The 19709-nt window shown below is 37.1% G+C and overlaps 1 long non-coding RNA gene across 35 annotated transcripts in view; it reads left to right on the top strand.

Moving 5' to 3' along the window:
- The window catches only part of LOC147871640 (uncharacterized), a 96489-nt gene that overhangs the window by 22763 nt on the left and 54017 nt on the right, over window positions 1-19709 (top strand). For 25 of the 35 annotated variants that reach the window (XR_015538596.1, XR_015538599.1, XR_015538595.1 and 22 more), the window contains 11 exons: window positions 1837-1961; window positions 3261-3379; window positions 4892-5085; window positions 5694-7279; window positions 8579-8697; window positions 10198-10391; window positions 12460-12584; window positions 13895-14013; window positions 15526-15719; window positions 17789-17913; window positions 19224-19342. This is a non-coding gene — a long non-coding RNA (uncharacterized LOC147871640). Of the gene's footprint in view, window positions 1-375; window positions 1813-1836; window positions 1962-3260; window positions 3380-4891; window positions 5086-5693; window positions 7280-8578; window positions 8698-10197; window positions 10392-10998; window positions 11182-12459; window positions 12585-13894; window positions 14014-15525; window positions 15720-16327; window positions 16511-17788; window positions 17914-19223; window positions 19343-19709 lie in introns of those variants that run through there. The other 10 variants (XR_015538590.1, XR_015538587.1, XR_015538572.1 and 7 more) reach the window with 10 other exon arrangements.

The raw sequence follows: 19709 nt of genomic DNA, 5'->3' as shown, positions 1-19709 counted from the left end.
AATCAGTTTTGAAGATACGTTGCATGTGAAAATGTGTGCGCTATAATACTAATACGTTTGAATCCAGCAAATACTGAACTTTTCTGCCTTCGTAGACTTTGGACGTCCATGGATATTTGTGTAGCTAGCAGCAAAAATGAATTTCTTCTTGGCTTTTACCTGTTGTCTATCTTCTTTAGGTCAGTCTGAATAATATTAAAACTTTTAATGACTTCCGTGTAAAAAGACCTTTTGCTACTCTGATAACTCAGAATAATGTGATGTTAATTTTCTCACATTAATTTGTATGTCGTTGTTAATAAGTAGGAGGCTAAATGTTTATGTTTTGTGTTTATACAATTTGGTAAAATCAATGCATTGCTTATATACTTACAGGTAGATTTTGATTAATCGGGTGTTGAGGAGGATATTTGGGCCTAGGAGAGAAGACAATGGGGCGTGGAGAAAACTGCACAATGACGAGCTTAAAAATCTGTACTGCTCCCCCAGTATTGTCAGGGTGATTAAGTCGAGAAGATTGAGATGGGCGGGGCATGTAGCGCGCATGGATGGGACAAGGTGTGCACCGGGTATTGGTTGGGAAACCTGAAGGAAAGAGACCGCTGGGGAGACCTAGACATAGATGGGAGGATAATCTCAGGCAGGATCTATGGGAGATAGGAGTTGAAGGAGAATGGATTTTGTTGGCCCAGGACAGGGTCCAGTGGAAGGCTTTGGTTAATTCGGTGATGAACCTTCGGGTTCGGTAAGCCATCTAGTTAGTTAGTTAGTTAGATTTTGATTACAGTTTGTTATTGTCAGTGTTGGTAAAATTCAATACAATTTTAAGAGCTAGCCGAGATTTTAGGGACCAAACGTAATGTGGTTGCCATGTGTTGCTGCATTTAACAGTACATTGCAATCAGGTCTTTTCTCATTGTGATTATGAATTAATGACTGCTGCCTCCATTATAGCATTATTTGTAGATGAATGTTGACATCGAGGATGTATTAATTGGTACAGCTCTTCTCTGGTTTAAGAGTATTACTGAATGTAATTGCACATTATGTATGAAGCTTCATTCTTTAGGTTTCAAAATCCTAAATTTTTGTTTCTGTAACAATACATGCTCTGGTCCAGTGGTTTTGAAATTGCGGGTCAGAATGAATTGTGAGGGTGCCTTGAAAGGGTCGCAAGCTTAACCTTTTCCTCACTGATTGTTGCATTTGTAACCACACTTGGAGGATACAATCAGGATCTTTGGTTAGCGTATGAACTGTAGTGATCTGATATGAACAGTTACATTATTTAATAAAACTATTAATAAGGTAGTATATTTGCGTCATATTGTGAATTAGGTTGATATTTTAATATTTTTTCCGTCAAATCACAATTTTTAATAAGATAATAAAATATTTAAAATATCATTTCACGTTCCGCATCGAATGATCGATTTACAAATTGGAACGTCTCTTACGACATGTTTCGGTTATATTTAACCGTCCTCAGGTATAAATTAGATTGGTAAATCTAAAACTCGAATTACAATCATTTACAATGTTATGCAGTTTATTGAAAATGTTATTATCAGATTACTCTTATATATTAGAACGAAGGTATTGTTTTTTATATGGCGTGGTTCATCTGATGTTCAATATTAGTCGGTGATGAGTTGATAGAGACATGACGTGTCTAGCGGAAGACATCTAGAAGTATTACTGTGTCGGGTCGAGGTTTAATACTGAATAGGATGTGCTGAATGGCAACTGCCTTGTGAACTGTATCTCCCCTCTTTTATGCATATATCGTGGAGTAATATTACCAAGAGATGGCAGACCAAGTTATCTGAATATTAGTGTTTCAGAAGAGCAGTTGTGTGTGTGATGGGGAACCAGCTTAGGTGGAGTTGGAGATGTGAAGAACCAGACAGAATGAAGCACCTGGAATGTTTGTGACTTGGATAAGGAAATGCATTATTCAGGTATGTTAGGGAGTAGAGTTTATTTACATTCCATAGATCCTTATTAGGACTAAACTAAAGGATGTTGTTCATTGATGAACTTGCAGGCACTGTAAAGCAACAGACTGGAGACGCTGATGTTGCAGCTGTAACTAAAGGAATTCAGACATTAAAGATCCCAAATAGGACAGGTTGTGGGACTAAAGGAATGAAAACTGTAGTAGAAACCAACTATTTATAAATTTTTCCTGTAGTGATGTTGCTTGGAACACAATTGAAGGTGTGATAGCGCATGTAATATAAACAAAAGTTTTGTTCTCACTGTAGACAGTTTTCCACTCTAAAATGAAAAAGATGTTTCTATCAGAAAGATTCTGATGTGTTTTTATGTTCAGTAAGACAAATATAATAGGAAGCATACTGGCAGTTTTAGTTATGTAATGTGATATCATCGAAGGCCAAGTTGAAGGAAAGCGAGGACTGGGAAGAAGACTGATACAGCTAACCGACAATCTGAAAGAAGGAAAGAAGATGAAGTTCCAGGAATTAAAACGAGAAGCTGAGAATAGGGAAAACTGGAGAGCTCTTTTTGGGCAGAGCAATGGACCTGTCGTAAGACAGAACACTGAATAATAATAATAATAATAATATAGTAAAAATTTGTGTCATGGTATTAAGCTTTAGTAAGAATCCTTTACATAAGATTGAATGAAAATACACTTGTTCTAGTCACGCACAACAGAATAGTATTGCGTGCCCACTAAGCAGTGTTATAAATTTGTGTGTAACTAATTTAAAATTGAAATTCATTAGTAAACCACTGTCAGCATAAGGAATAGCTTTCTGTTTCTGTCCATGATAATGTCACGGAGGATATTTACTGACAGACTACCGACGTCCATCTTCTGGCATTCGAAAGAACAGCTTCATTATTGCTTTTCAGGTGATGTCATAGTTATCTTTAGTAATCTTCCACCTTGTCCATAAATTTGTTGGCTCTCCGGTCTGTATTCGGTCCGTGGCCTCCTCGATTCTCCTCTTCCATTCGGTCCTCTGTTAGGTCCATCTGTCCGAGGCTTTGATTGAGGTGTAGTATCTTAATTTGTAAGTATTCCTTTGAGATGGCCTCCAACATGTGTCTAACAAATCTCGTGTGAGCTCCTTTTAGTCATATTTCTTAATATCCACTTCAGTATTATATCTCATTCTTGTTCTAACCAGGAAGTCTAAGTAATTACCTAGTTGGTGGGCGTGTGCTAGCATTAACAGAGTGACTGTGACTGGTTGTGCTTCAACTGGATATTTCTTGTTATGTTCCAGACAGGCGTTGTTACATCAATGGACAACATTGTTCCTTTTAAGTACCTGCAGTTGCCACAGACAGAGCAAGACAATACAATGGCCTTCCAACTAAGTATTCAACTATTTTCAATTGCCAGGTAATACACAGAATCTGTTACATGCAATATTGTATTCATATTGAATCAATATATATTCATACGAAACAATCTCTACCAAAATGTACACGGAAGAAACTACTGCTGAGCAGACGGACCGAGCTTTAACACGACTTGTGTTCATGGTTCATCAATTTGATGCGTGCTCAAGGTTCTACTAGAAGGACGGTAGATTTATCACCTCCCTAAGCACTGCAGCTTACCTTATTTGATAGAGGAGTCTCAATGAGCTGACCTCTTGCTTCTAAGCAAGCCTCGCTCCTCTTCTATGGCTCTCCGGTCCATATTCCGTCCATGGCCTCCTCAATCCTCCTCTTCCATTTGGTCCTATCCTCTGTTAGGTCCGTCTGTCCGAGGCTTTGATTGAGGTTTAAAATCATCTTCCTTTTTAAAGTGCAACCCCCAACCTGGAGGACCTGAGTACCTGTCTTAGTCTGACCTCTCCCCCCTCGACCAATCTGGGTAGGGAGGCCCTACCAGCAGCTATGCTACCGCCAACATACCAAGCAAGCCTTGCGCCTTCTAAAATTATTTCTTCACACGTGATGGAGTTGCTATCTTGAAATATTAGCAGTCTCCCTTGGAATATTGCTAGTTTTCGCAAAGAACGCAAAGTACCATCTGCACAACAGACAGAACATCGCAGTCTCAAAATTTGGATGTAAGAATTTAAGAATTTGTGTAACATAATTTTGTGAGACAACAAAAACAGTCTTATGTCTTGGTAAATAGCGATACATAAAATACCAAAGGTGTTTCACACGACGTTAAGAAGAATAATGTAGTTGAATGCGTGTGTTGAGATAACGGACGACACTGCATTCAGCCTTAAAAATTGTGTAAATATTTATAATTCAGGCTCTGAATATCCAGGTGTGCATTCTAAGCAATAAATTTGAGACAAATAATTGCAAATATAATATAAATAGATTATGGACGGATACCAGGTAATATCACACTGTTGTGAGACAGTGGTGATGATGGAAGCCTGTTTGTCCTGTATGCAAGGTGTGTACTGTCCTGAAAAATGTAATAGAAGCTAGTTGGTTAAATTTGTGGTTCAATTCACAATCATCACAGCTATGCAATTCTTAGAGCATTGTTACATAAAATAAGACAAGCCTTTGCAATTTCCAATTGCCTCTGGAATGTGAGTAAAATTAATTGTTTACCCACACTCCGAGACACTTCATATTACAAAGTGAGAAAATGTCAGTGGCCTGAAGTATATTTTACTTTGTGTCCATATGCAAATTTTTATTTTCATTACAAAAATTCTGATATCGTGCTCAGGAAGGCGGTTGATCGATAACTTTGAAATTAAATTTTTGTGTTGGAAATTTAATTTTAAAATAATTTTTTAACTTAACTGTACTTTTCCAGATCAAATAATAAGTCACAAAATGGTTTGAAATGATCTCAGTTCTTATTTTCTTGAATAAAGAATATTTATAAATTTAAAATGTATTTTGTTGTTCATTGATGAAATCGCAGGCACCGTAAGGCAACAGACTGGAGACGCTGATGTTGCAGCTGTAACTAAAGGAATTGAGACATTAAAGATCCCAAATAGGACAGGTTGTGGGACTAAAGGAAGAAAAACTGGACTTGTCAACGCTTCGGAACAAAATTGCCATTCATTATGATGTGGAATTTAAACCTTCACCATTTCCAAAGAGGCTTTTGAGGTGTGTATAGCCCCATTATATTTTGCATACGATATGTACAGGTAAACTTTGTATGATTTTTTTATGGGATAAAGAATAATAAATATGTTAACATTAGTTTCAAAATGGTTTTATTTGGTTTTACAATAATTCACTCTGATTTGCATTTTTTGGTAACTGGTAAGATTTTAATTGTAAATATTTCAGTGTACTGTTGTCTTTTTCAATTATTTTACCCACAAATCTAAGAACTAAATCAGTTTTGAAGATACGTTGCATGTGAAAATGTGTGCGCTATAATACTAATACGTTTGAATCCAGCAAATACTGAACTTTTCTGCCTTCGTAGACTTTGGACGTCCATGGATATTTGTGTAGCTAGCAGCAAAAATGAATTTCTTCTTGGCTTTTACCTGTTGTCTATCTTCTTTAGGTCAGTCTGAATAATATTAAAACTTTTAATGACTTCCGTGTAAAAAGACCTTTTGCTACTCTGATAACTCAGAATAATGTGATGTTAATTTTCTCACATTAATTTGTATGTCGTTGTTAATAAGTAGGAGGCTAAATGTTTATGTTTTGTGTTTATACAATTTGGTAAAATCAATGCATTGCTTATATACTTACAGGTAGATTTTGATTAATCGGGTGTTGAGGAGGATATTTGGGCCTAGGAGAGAAGACAATGGGGCGTGGAGAAAACTGCACAATGACGAGCTTAAAAATCTGTACTGCTCCCCCAGTATTGTCAGGGTGATTAAGTCGAGAAGATTGAGATGGGCGGGGCATGTAGCGCGCATGGATGGGACAAGGTGTGCACCGGGTATTGGTTGGGAAACCTGAAGGAAAGAGACCGCTGGGGAGACCTAGACATAGATGGGAGGATAATCTCAGGCAGGATCTATGGGAGATAGGAGTTGAAGGAGAATGGATTTTGTTGGCCCAGGACAGGGTCCAGTGGAAGGCTTTGGTTAATTCGGTGATGAACCTTCGGGTTCGGTAAGCCATCTAGTTAGTTAGTTAGTTAGATTTTGATTACAGTTTGTTATTGTCAGTGTTGGTAAAATTCAATACAATTTTAAGAGCTAGCCGAGATTTTAGGGACCAAACGTAATGTGGTTGCCATGTGTTGCTGCATTTAACAGTACATTGCAATCAGGTCTTTTCTCATTGTGATTATGAATTAATGACTGCTGCCTCCATTATAGCATTATTTGTAGATGAATGTTGACATCGAGGATGTATTAATTGGTACAGCTCTTCTCTGGTTTAAGAGTATTACTGAATGTAATTGCACATTATGTATGAAGCTTCATTCTTTAGGTTTCAAAATCCTAAATTTTTGTTTCTGTAACAATACATGCTCTGGTCCAGTGGTTTTGAAATTGCGGGTCAGAATGAATTGTGAGGGTGCCTTGAAAGGGTCGCAAGCTTAACCTTTTCCTCACTGATTGTTGCATTTGTAACCACACTTGGAGGATACAATCAGGATCTTTGGTTAGCGTATGAACTGTAGTGATCTGATATGAACAGTTACATTATTTAATAAAACTATTAATAAGGTAGTATATTTGCGTCATATTGTGAATTAGGTTGATATTTTAATATTTTTTCCGTCAAATCACAATTTTTAATAAGATAATAAAATATTTAAAATATCATTTCACGTTCCGCATCGAATGATCGATTTACAAATTGGAACGTCTCTTACGACATGTTTCGGTTATATTTAACCGTCCTCAGGTATAAATTAGATTGGTAAATCTAAAACTCGAATTACAATCATTTACAATGTTATGCAGTTTATTGAAAATGTTATTATCAGATTACTCTTATATATTAGAACGAAGGTATTGTTTTTTATATGGCGTGGTTCATCTGATGTTCAATATTAGTCGGTGATGAGTTGATAGAGACATGACGTGTCTAGCGGAAGACATCTAGAAGTATTACTGTGTCGGGTCGAGGTTTAATACTGAATAGGATGTGCTGAATGGCAACTGCCTTGTGAACTGTATCTCCCCTCTTTTATGCATATATCGTGGAGTAATATTACCAAGAGATGGCAGACAAAGTTATCTGAATATTAGTGTTTCAGAAGAGCAGTTGTGTGTGTGATGGGGAACCAGCTTAGGTGGAGTTGGAGATGTGAAGAACCAGACAGAATGAAGCACCTGGAATGTTTGTGACTTGGATAAGGAAATGCATTATTCAGGTATGTTAGGGAGTAGAGTTTATTTACATTCCATAGATCCTTATTAGGACTAAACTAAAGGATGTTGTTCATTGATGAACTTGCAGGCACTGTAAAGCAACAGACTGGAGACGCTGATGTTGCAGCTGTAACTAAAGGAATTCAGACATTAAAGATCCCAAATAGGACAGGTTGTGGGACTAAAGGAATGAAAACTGTAGTAGAAACCAACTATTTATAAATTTTTCCTGTAGTGATGTTGCTTGGAACACAATTGAAGGTGTGATAGCGCATGTAATATAAACAAAAGTTTTGTTCTCACTGTAGACAGTTTTCCACTCTAAAATGAAAAAGATGTTTCTATCAGAAAGATTCTGATGTGTTTTTATGTTCAGTAAGACAAATATAATAGGAAGCATACTGGCAGTTTTAGTTATGTAATGTGATATCATCGAAGGCCAAGTTGAAGGAAAGCGAGGACTGGGAAGAAGACTGATACAGCTAACCGACGATCTGAAAGAAGGAAAGAAGATGAAGTTCCAGGAATTAAAACGAGAAGCTGAGAATAGGGAAAACTGGAGAGCTCTTTTTGGGCAGAGCAATGGACCTGTCGTAAGACAGAACACTGAATAATAATAATAATAATAATATAGTAAAAATTTGTGTCATGGTATTAAGCTTTAGTAAGAATCCTTTACATAAGATTGAATGAAAATACACTTGTTCTAGTCACGCACAACAGAATAGTATTGCGTGCCCACTAAGCAGTGTTATAAATTTGTGTGTAACTAATTTAAAATTGAAATTCATTAGTAAACCACTGTCAGCATAAGGAATAGCTTTCTGTTTCTGTCCATGATAATGTCACGGAGGATATTTACTGACAGACTACCGACGTCCATCTTCTGGCATTCGAAAGAACAGCTTCATTATTGCTTTTCAGGTGATGTCATAGTTATCTTTAGTAATCTTCCACCTTGTCCATAAATTTGTTGGCTCTCCGGTCTGTATTCGGTCCGTGGCCTCCTCGATTCTCCTCTTCCATTCGGTCCTCTGTTAGGTCCATCTGTCCGAGGCTTTGATTGAGGTGTAGTATCTTAATTTGTAAGTATTCCTTTGAGATGGCCTCCGACATGTGTCTAGCAAATCTCGTGTGAGCTGCTTTTAGTCATATTTCTTAATATCCACTTCAGTATTATATCTCATTCTTGTTCTAACCAGGAAGTCTAAGTAATTACCTAGTTGGTGGGCGTGTGCTAGCATTAACAGAGTGACTGTGACTGGTTGTGCTTCAACTGGATATTTCTTGTTATGTTCCAGACAGGCGTTGTTACATCAATGGACAACATTGTTCCTTTTAAGTACCTGCAGTTGCCACAGACAGAGCAAGACAATACAATGGCCTTCCAACTAAGTATTCAACTATTTTCAATTGCCAGGTAATACACAGAATCTGTTACATGCAATATTGTATTCATATTGAATCAATATATATTCATACGAAACAATCTCTACCAAAACGTACACGGAAGAAACTACTGCTGAGCAGACGGACCGAGCTTTAACACGACTTGTGTTCATGGTTCATCAATTTGATGCGTGCTCAAGGTTCTACTAGAAGGACGGTAGATTTATCACCTCCCTAAGCACTGCAGCTTACCTTATTTGATAGAGGAGTCTCAATGAGCTGACCTCTTGCTTCTAAGCAAGCCTCGCTCTTCTTCTATGGCTGTCCGGTCCATATTCCGTCCATGGCCTCCTCAATCCTCCTCTTTCATTTGGTCCTATCCTCTGTTAGGTCCGTCTGTCCGAGGCTTTGATTGAGGTTTAAAATCATCTTCCTTTTTAAAGTGCAACCCCCAACCTGGAGGACCTGAGTACCTGTCTTAGTCTGACCTCTCCCCCCTCGACCAATCTGGGTAGGGAGGCCCTACCAGCAGCTATGCTACCGCCAACATACCAAGCAAGCCTTGCGCCTTCTAAAATTATTTCTTCACATGTGAGGGAGTTGCTATCTTGAAATATTAGCAGTCTCCCTTGGAATATTGCTAGTTTTTGCAAAGAACGCAAAGTACCATCTGCACAACAGACAGAACATCGCAGTCTCAAAATTTGGATGTAAGAATTTAAGAATTTGTGTAACATAATTTTGTGAGACAACAAAAACAGTCTCATGTCTTGGTAAATAGCGATACATAAAATACCAAAGGTGTTTCACACGACGTTAAGAAGAATAATGTAGTTGAATGCGTGTGTCGAGATAACGGACGACACTGCATTCAGCGTTAAAAATTGTATAAATATTTATAATTCAGGCTCTGAATATCCAGGTGTGCATTCTAAGCAATAAATTTGAGACAAATAATTACAAATATAATATAAATAGATTATGGATGGATACCAGGTAATATGACACTGTTGTGAGACAGTGGTGATGATGGAAGCCTGTTTGTCCTGTATACAAGGTGTATACTGTCCTGAAAAATGTAATAGAAGCTAGTTGGTTAAATTTGTGGCTCAATTCACAATCATCACAGCTATGCAATTCTTAGAGCATTGTTACATAAAATAAGACAAGCCTTTACAATTTCCAATTGCCTCTGGAATGTGAGTTTACCCACACTCCAAGACACTTCATATTACAAAGTCAGAAAATGTCAGTGGCCTGAAGCATATTTTACTTTGTATCCATATGCAAATTTTTATTTTCATTACGAAAATTCTGATATTGTGCTCAGGAAGGCGGTTGATCGATAACTTTGAAATTAAATGTTTGTGTTGGAAATTTAATTTTAAAATAATTTTTTAACTTAACTGTACTTTTCCAGATCAAATAATAAGTCACAAAATGGTTTGAAATGATCTCAGTTCTTATTTTCTTGAATAAAGAATATTTATAAATTTAAAATGTATTTTGTTGTTCATTGATGAAATCGCAGGCACCGTAAGGCAACAGACTGGAGACGCTGATGTTGCAGCTGTAACTAAAGGAATTGAGACATTAAAGATCCCAAATAGGACAGGTTGTGGGACTAAAGGAAGAAAAACTGGACTTGTCAACGCTTCGGAACAAAATTGCCATTCATTATGATGTGGAATTTAAACCTTCACCATTTCCAAAGAGGCTTTTGAGGTGTGTATAGCCCCATTATATTTTGCATACGATATGTACAGGTAAACTTTGTATGATTTTTTATGGGATAAAGAATAATAAATATGTTAACATTAGTTTCAAAATGGTTTTATTTGGTTTTACAATAATTCACTCTGATTTGCATTTTTTGGTAACTGGTAAGATTTTAATTGTAAATATTTCAGTGTACTGTTGTCTTTTTCAATTATTTTACCCACAAATCTAAGAACTAAATCAGTTTTGAAGATACGTTGCATGTGAAAATGTGTGCGCTATAATACTAATACGTTTGAATCCAGCAAATACTGAACTTTTCTGCCTTCGTAGACTTTGGACGTCCATGGATATTTGTGTAGCTAGCAGCAAAAATGAATTTCTTCTTGGCTTTTACCTGTTGTCTATCTTCTTTAGGTCAGTCTGAATAATATTAAAACTTTTAATGACTTCCGTGTAAAAAGACCTTTTGCTACTCTGATAACTCAGAATAATGTGATGTTAATTTTCTCACATTAATTTGTATGTTGTTGTTAATAAGTAGGAGGCTAAATGTTTATGTTTTGTGTTTATACAATTTGGTAAAATCAATGCATTGCTTATATACTTACAGGTAGATTTTGATTAATCGGGTGTTGAGGAGGATATTTGGGCCTAGGAAAGAAGACAATGGGGCGTGGAGAAAACTGCACAATGACGAGCTTAAAAATCTGTACTGCTCCCCCAGTATTGTCAGGGTGATTAAGTCGAGAAGATTGAGATGGGCGGGGCATGTAGCGCGCATGGATGGGACAAGGTGTGCACCGGGTATTGGTTGGGAAACCTGAAGGAAAGAGACCGCTGGGGAGACCTAGACATAGATGGGAGGATAATCTCAGGCAGGATCTATGGGAGATAGGAGTTGAAGGAGAATGGATTTTGTTGGCCCAGGACAGGGTCCAGTGGAAGGCTTTGGTTAATTCGGTGATGAACCTTCGGGTTCGGTAAGCCATCTAGTTAGTTAGTTAGTTAGATTTTGATTACAGTTTGTTATTGTCAGTGTTGGTAAAATTCAATACAATTTTAAGAGCTAGCCGAGATTTTAGGGACCAAACGTAATGTGGTTGCCATGTGTTGCTGCATTTAACAGTACATTGCAATCAGGTCTTTTCTCATTGTGATTATGAATTAATGACTGCTGCCTCCATTATAGCATTATTTGTAGATGAATGTTGACATCGAGGATGTATTAATTGGTACAGCTCTTCTCTGGTTTAAGAGTATTACTGAATGTAATTGCACATTATGTATGAAGCTTCATTCTTTAGGTTTCAAAATCCTAAATTTTTGTTTCTGTAACAATACATGCTCTGGTCCAGTGGTTTTGAAATTGCGGGTCAGAATGAATTGTGAGGGTGCCTTGAAAGGGTCGCAAGCTTAACCTTTTCCTCACTGATTGTTGCATTTGTAACCACACTTGGAGGATACAATCAGGATCTTTGGTTAGCGTATGAACTGTAGTGATCTGATATGAACAGTTACATTATTTAATAAAACTATTAATAAGGTAGTATATTTGCGTCATATTGTGAATTAGGTTGATATTTTAATATTTTTTCCGTCAAATCACAATTTTTAATAAGATAATAAAATATTTAAAATATCATTTCACGTTCCGCATCGAATGATCGATTTACAAATTGGAACGTCTCTTACGACATGTTTCGGTTATATTTAACCGTCCTCAGGTATAAATTAGATTGGTAAATCTAAAACTCGAATTACAATCATTTACAATGTTATGCAGTTTATTGAAAATGTTATTATCAGATTACTCTTATATATTAGAACGAAGGTATTGTTTTTTATATGGCGTGGTTCATCTGATGTTTAATATTAGTCGGTGATGAGTTGATAGAGACATGACGTGTCTAGCGGAAGACATCTAGAAGTATTACTGTGTCGGGTCGAGGTTTAATACTGAATAGGATGTGCTGAATGGCAACTGCCTTGTGAACTGTATCTCCCCTCTTTTATGCATATATCGTGGAGTAATATTACCAAGAGATGGCAGACCAAGTTATCTGAATATTAGTGTTTCAGAAGAGCAGTTGTGTGTGTGATGGGGAACCAGCTTAGGTGGAGTTGGAGATGTGAAGAACCAGACAGAATGAAGCACCTGGAATGTTTGTGACTTGGATAAGGAAATGCATTATTCAGGTATGTTAGGGAGTAGAGTTTATTTACATTCCATAGATCCTTATTAGGACTAAACTAAAGGATGTTGTTCATTGATGAACTTGCAGGCACTGTAAAGCAACAGACTGGAGACGCTGATGTTGCAGCTGTAACTAAAGGAATTCAGACATTAAAGATCCCAAATAGGACAGGTTGTGGGACTAAAGGAATGAAAACTGTAGTAGAAACCAACTATTTATAAATTTTTCCTGTAGTGATGTTGCTTGGAACACAATTGAAGGTGTGATAGCGCATGTAATATAAACAAAAGTTTTGTTCTCACTGTAGACAGTTTTCCACTCTAAAATGAAAAAGATGTTTCTATCAGAAAGATTCTGATGTGTTTTTATGTTCAGTAAGACAAATATAATAGGAAGCATACTGGCAGTTTTAGTTATGTAATGTGATATCATCGAAGGCCAAGTTGAAGGAAAGCGAGGACTGGGAAGAAGACTGATACAGCTAACCGACGATCTGAAAGAAGGAAAGAAGATGAAGTTCCAGGAATTAAAACGAGAAGCTGAGAATAGGGAAAACTGGAGAGCTCTTTTTGGGCAGAGCAATGGACCTGTCGTAAGACAGAACACTGAATAATAATAATAATAATAATATAGTAAAAATTTGTGTCATGGTATTAAGCTTTAGTAAGAATCCTTTACATAAGATTGAATGAAAATACACTTGTTCTAGTCACGCACAACAGAATAGTATTGCGTGCCCACTAAGCAGTGTTATAAATTTGTGTGTAACTAATTTAAAATTGAAATTCATTAGTAAACCACTGTCAGCATAAGGAATAGCTTTCTGTTTCTGTCCATGATAATGTCACGGAGGATATTTACTGACAGACTACCGACGTCCATCTTCTGGCATTCGAAAGAACAGCTTCATTATTGCTTTTCAGGTGATGTCATAGTTATCTTTAGTAATCTTCCACCTTGTCCATAAATTTGTTGGCTCTCCGGTCTGTATTCGGTCCGTGGCCTCCTCGATTCTCCTCTTCCATTCGGTCCTCTGTTAGGTCCATCTGTCCGAGGCTTTGATTGAGGTGTAGTAAGTGATCAGTATCTTAATTTGTAAGTATTCCTTTGAGATGGCCTCCAACATGTGTCTAGCAAATCTCGTGTGAGCTCCTTTTAGTCATATTTCTTAATATCCACTTCAGTATTATATCTCATTCTTGTTCTAACCAGGAAGTCTAAGTAATTACCTAGTTGGTGGGCGTGTGCTAGCATTAACAGAGTGACTGTGACTGGTTGTGCTTCAACTGGATATTTCTTGTTATGTTCCAGACAGGCGTTGTTACATCAATGGACAACATTGTTCCTTTTAAGTACCTGCAGTTGCCACAGACAGAGCAAGACAATACAATGGCCTTCCAACTAAGTATTCAACTATTTTCAATTGCCAGGTAATACACAGAATCTGTTACATGCAATATTGTATTCATATTGAATCAATATATATTCATACGAAACAATCTCTACCAAAATGTACACGGAAGAAACTACTGCTGAGCAGACGGACCGAGCTTTAACACGACTTGTGTTCATGGTTCATCAATTTGATGCGTGCTCAAGGTTCTACTAGAAGGACGGTAGATTTATCACCTCCCTAAGCACTGCAGCTTACCTTATTTGATAGAGGAGTCTCAATGAGCTGACCTCTTGCTTCTAAGCAAGCCTCGCTCCTCTTCTATGGCTCTCCGGTCCATATTCCGTCCATGGCCTCCTCAATCCTCCTCTTCCATTTGGTCCTATCCTCTGTTAGGTCCGTCTGTCCGAGGCTTTGATTGAGGTTTAAAATCATCTTCCTTTTTAAAGTGCAACCCCCAACCTGGAGGACCTGAGTACCTGTCTTAGTCTGACCTCTCCCCCCTCGACCAATCTGGGTAGGGAGGCCCTACCAGCAGCTATGCTACCGCCAACATACCAAGCAAGCCTTGCGCCTTCTAAAATTATTTCTTCACACGTGATGGAGTTGCTATCTTGAAATATTAGCAGTCTCCCTTGGAATATTGCTAGTTTTCGCAAAGAACGCAAAGTACCATCTGCACAACAGACAGAACATCGCAGTCTCAAAATTTGGATGTAAGAATTTAAGAATTTGTGTAACATAATTTTGTGAGACAACAAAAACAGTCTTATGTCTTGGTAAATAGCGATACATAAAATACCAAAGGTGTTTCACACGACGTTAAGAAGAATAATGTAGTTGAATGCGTGTGTTGAGATAACGGACGACACTGCATTCAGCCTTAAAAATTGTGTAAATATTTATAATTCAGGCTCTGAATATCCAGGTGTGCATTCTAAGCAATAAATTTGAGACAAATAATTGCAAATATAATATAAATAGATTATGGACGGATACCAGGTAATATCACACTGTTGTGAGACAGTGGTGATGATGGAAGCCTGTTTGTCCTGTATGCAAGGTGTGTACTGTCCTGAAAAATGTAATAGAAGCTAGTTGGTTAAATTTGTGGTTCAATTCACAATCATCACAGCTATGCAATTCTTAGAGCATTGTTACATAAAATAAGACAAGCCTTTGCAATTTCCAATTGCCTCTGGAATGTGAGTAAAATTAATTGTTTACCCACACTCCGAGACACTTCATATTACAAAGTGAGAAAATGTCAGTGGCCTGAAGTATATTTTACTTTGTGTCCATATGCAAATTTTTATTTTCATTACAAAAATTCTGATATCGTGCTCAGGAAGGCGGTTGATCGATAACTTTGAAATTAAATTTTTGTGTTGGAAATTTAATTTTAAAATAATTTTTTAACTTAACTGTACTTTTCCAGATCAAATAATAAGTCACAAAATGGTTTGAAATGATCTCAGTTCTTATTTTCTTGAATAAAGAATATTTATAAATTTAAAATGTATTTTGTTGTTCATTGATGAAATCGCAGGCACCGTAAGGCAACAGACTGGAGACGCTGATGTTGCAGCTGTAACTAAAGGAATTGAGACATTAAAGATCCCAAATAGGACAGGTTGTGGGACTAAAGGAAGAAAAACTGGACTTGTCAACGCTTCGGAACAAAATTGCCATTCATTATGATGTGGAATTTAAACCTTCACCATTTCCAAAGAGGCTTTTGAGGTGTGTATAGCCCCATTATATTTTGCATACGATATGTACAGGTAAACTTTGTATGATTTTTTTATGGGATAAAGAATAATAAATATGTTAACATTAGTTTCAAAATGGTTTTATTTGGTTTTACAATAATTCACTCTGATTTGCATTTTTTGGTAACTGGTAAGATTTTAATTGTAAATATGTCAGTGTACTGTTGTCTTTTTCAATTATTTTACCCACAAATCTAAGAACTAAATCAGTTTTGAAGATACGTTGCATGTGAAAATGTGTGCGCTATAATACTAATACGTTTGAATCCAGCAAATACTGAACTTTTCTGCCTTCGTAGACTTTGGACGTCCATGGATATTTGTGTAGCTAGCAGCAAAAATGAATTTCTTCTTGGCTTTTACCTGTTGTCTATCTTCTTTAGGTCAGTCTGAATAATATTAAAACTTTTAATGACTTCCGTGTAAAAAGACCTTTTGCTACTCTGATAACTCAGAATAATGTGATGTTAATTTTCTCACATTAATTTGTATGTCGTTGTTAATAAGTAGGAGGCTAAATGTTTATGTTTTGTGTTTATACAATTTGGTAAAATCAATGCATTGCTTATATACTTACAGGTAGATTTTGATTAATCGGGTGTTGAGGAGGATATTTGGGCCTAGGAGAGAAGACAATGGGGCGTGGAGAAAACTGCACAATGACGAGCTTAAAAATCTGTACTGCTCCCCCAGTATTGTCAGGGTGATTAAGTCGAGAAGATTGAGATGGGCGGGGCATGTAGCGCGCATGGATGGGACAAGGTGTGCACCGGGTATTGGTTGGGAAACCTGAAGGAAAGAGACCGCTGGGGAGACCTAGACATAGATGGGAGGATAATCTCAGGCAGGATCTATGGGAGATAGGAGTTGAAGGAGAATGGATTTTGTTGGCCCAGGACAGGGTCCAGTGGAAGGCTTTGGTTAATTCGGTGATGAACCTTCGGGTTCGGTAAGCCATCTAGTTAGTTAGTTAGTTAGATTTTGATTACAGTTTGTTATTGTCAGTGTTGGTAAAATTCAATACAATTTTAAGAGCTAGCCGAGATTTTAGGGACCAAACGTAATGTGGTTGCCATGTGTTGCTGCATTTAACAGTACATTGCAATCAGGTCTTTTCTCATTGTGATTATGAATTAATGACTGCTGCCTCCATTATAGCATTATTTGTAGATGAATGTTGACATCGAGGATGTATTAATTGGTACAGCTCTTCTCTGGTTTAAGAGTATTACTGAATGTAATTGCACATTATGTATGAAGCTTCATTCTTTAGGTTTCAAAATCCTAAATTTTTGTTTCTGTAACAATACATGCTCTGGTCCAGTGGTTTTGAAATTGCGGGTCAGAATGAATTGTGAGGGTGCCTTGAAAGGGTCGCAAGCTTAACCTTTTCCTCACTGATTGTTGCATTTGTAACCACACTTGGAGGATACAATCAGGATCTTTGGTTAGCGTATGAACTGTAGTGATCTGATATGAACAGTTACATTATTTAATAAAACTATTAATAAGGTAGTATATTTGCGTCATATTGTGAATTAGGTTGATATTTTAATATTTTTTCCGTCAAATCACAATTTTTAATAAGATAATAAAATATTTAAAATATCATTTCACGTTCCGCATCGAATGATCGATTTACAAATTGGAACGTCTCTTACGACATGTTTCGGTTATATTTAACCGTCCTCAGGTATAAATTAGATTGGTAAATCTAAAACTCGAATTACAATCATTTACAATGTTATGCAGTTTATTGAAAATGTTATTATCAGATTACTCTTATATATTAGAACGAAGGTATTGTTTTTTATATGGCGTGGTTCATCTGATGTTTAATATTAGTCGGTGATGAGTTGATAGAGACATGACGTGTCTAGCGGAAGACATCTAGAAGTATTACTGTGTCGGGTCGAGGTTTAATACTGAATAGGATGTGCTGAATGGCAACTGCCTTGTGAACTGTATCTCCCCTCTTTTATGCATATATCGTGGAGTAATATTACCAAGAGATGGCAGACCAAGTTATCTGAATATTAGTGTTTCAGAAGAGCAGTTGTGTGTGTGATGGGGAACCAGCTTAGGTGGAGTTGGAGATGTGAAGAACCAGACAGAATGAAGCACCTGGAATGTTTGTGACTTGGATAAGGAAATGCATTATTCAGGTATGTTAGGGAGTAGAGTTTATTTACATTCCATAGATCCTTATTAGGACTAAACTAAAGGATGTTGTTCATTGATGAACTTGCAGGCACTGTAAAGCAACAGACTGGAGACGCTGATGTTGCAGCTGTAACTAAAGGAATTCAGACATTAAAGATCCCAAATAGGACAGGTTGTGGGACTAAAGGAATGAAAACTGTAGTAGAAACCAACTATTTATAAATTTTTCCTGTAGTGATGTTGCTTGGAACACAATTGAAGGTGTGATAGCGCATGTAATATAAACAAAAGTTTTGTTCTCACTGTAGACAGTTTTCCACTCTAAAATGAAAAAGATGTTTCTATCAGAAAGATTCTGATGTGTTTTTATGTTCAGTAAGACAAATATAATAGGAAGCATACTGGCAGTTTTAGTTATGTAATGTGATATCATCGAAGGCCAAGTTGAAGGAAAGCGAGGACTGGGAAGAAGACTGATACAGCTAACCGACGATCTGAAAGAAGGAAAGAAGATGAAGTTCCAGGAATTAAAACGAGAAGCTGAGAATAGGGAAAACTGGAGAGCTCTTTTTGGGCAGAGCAATGGACCTGTCGTAAGACAGAACACTGAATAATAATAATAATAATAATATAGTAAAAATTTGTGTCATGGTATTAAGCTTTAGTAAGAATCCTTTACATAAGATTGAATGAAAATACACTTGTTCTAGTCACGCACAACAGAATAGTATTGCGTGCCCACTAAGCAGTGTTATAAATTTGTGTGTAACTAATTTAAAATTGAAATTCATTAGTAAACCACTGTCAGCATAAGGAATAGCTTTCTGTTTCTGTCCATGATAATGTCACGGAGGATATTTACTGACAGACTACCGACGTCCATCTTCTGGCATTCGAAAGAACAGCTTCATTATTGCTTTTCAGGTGATGTCATAGTTATCTTTAGTAATCTTCCACCTTGTCCATAAATTTGTTGGCTCTCCGGTCTGTATTCGGTCCGTGGCCTCCTCGATTCTCCTCTTCCATTCGGTCCTCTGTTAGGTCCATCTGTCCGAGGCTTTGATTGAGGTGTAGTAAGTGATCAGTATCTTAATTTGTAAGTATTCCTTTGAGATGGCCTCCAACATGTGTCTAGCAAATCTCGTGTGAGCTCCTTTTAGTCATATTTCTTAATATCCACTTCAGTATTATATCTCATTCTTGTTCTAACCAGGAAGTCTAAGTAATTACCTAGTTGGTGGGCGTGTGCTAGCATTAACAGAGTGACTGTGACTGGTTGTGCTTCAACTGGATATTTCTTGTTATGTTCCAGACAGGCGTTGTTACATCAATGGACAACATTGTTCCTTTTAAGTACCTGCAGTTGCCACAGACAGAGCAAGACAATACAATGGCCTTCCAACTAAGTATTCAACTATTTTCAATTGCCAGGTAATACACAGAATCTGTTACATGCAATATTGTATTCATATTGAATCAATATATATTCATACGAAACAATCTCTACCAAAATGTACACGGAAGAAACTACTGCTGAGCAGACGGACCGAGCTTTAACACGACTTGTGTTCATGGTTCATCAATTTGATGCGTGCTCAAGGTTCTACTAGAAGGACGGTAGATTTATCACCTCCCTAAGCACTGCAGCTTACCTTATTTGATAGAGGAGTCTCAATGAGCTGACCTCTTGCTTCTAAGCAAGCCTCGCTCTTCTTCTATGGCTGTCCGGTCCATATTCCGTCCATGGCCTCCTCAATCCTCCTCTTTCATTTGGTCCTATCCTCTGTTAGGTCCGTCT

The sequence above is a fragment of the Zootermopsis nevadensis genome, unplaced genomic scaffold (assembly GCF_977971745.1).
Source record: "Zootermopsis nevadensis isolate Lab colony 2312 unplaced genomic scaffold, Znev_1.0 Znev_ptg000045l, whole genome shotgun sequence".
NCBI classification, from domain to species: domain Eukaryota; kingdom Metazoa; phylum Arthropoda; class Insecta; order Blattodea; family Termopsidae; genus Zootermopsis; species Zootermopsis nevadensis.
The sequence above is the reverse complement of the archived record's forward strand: the minus strand, read 5'-3'. Positions and strand labels throughout refer to the sequence as shown.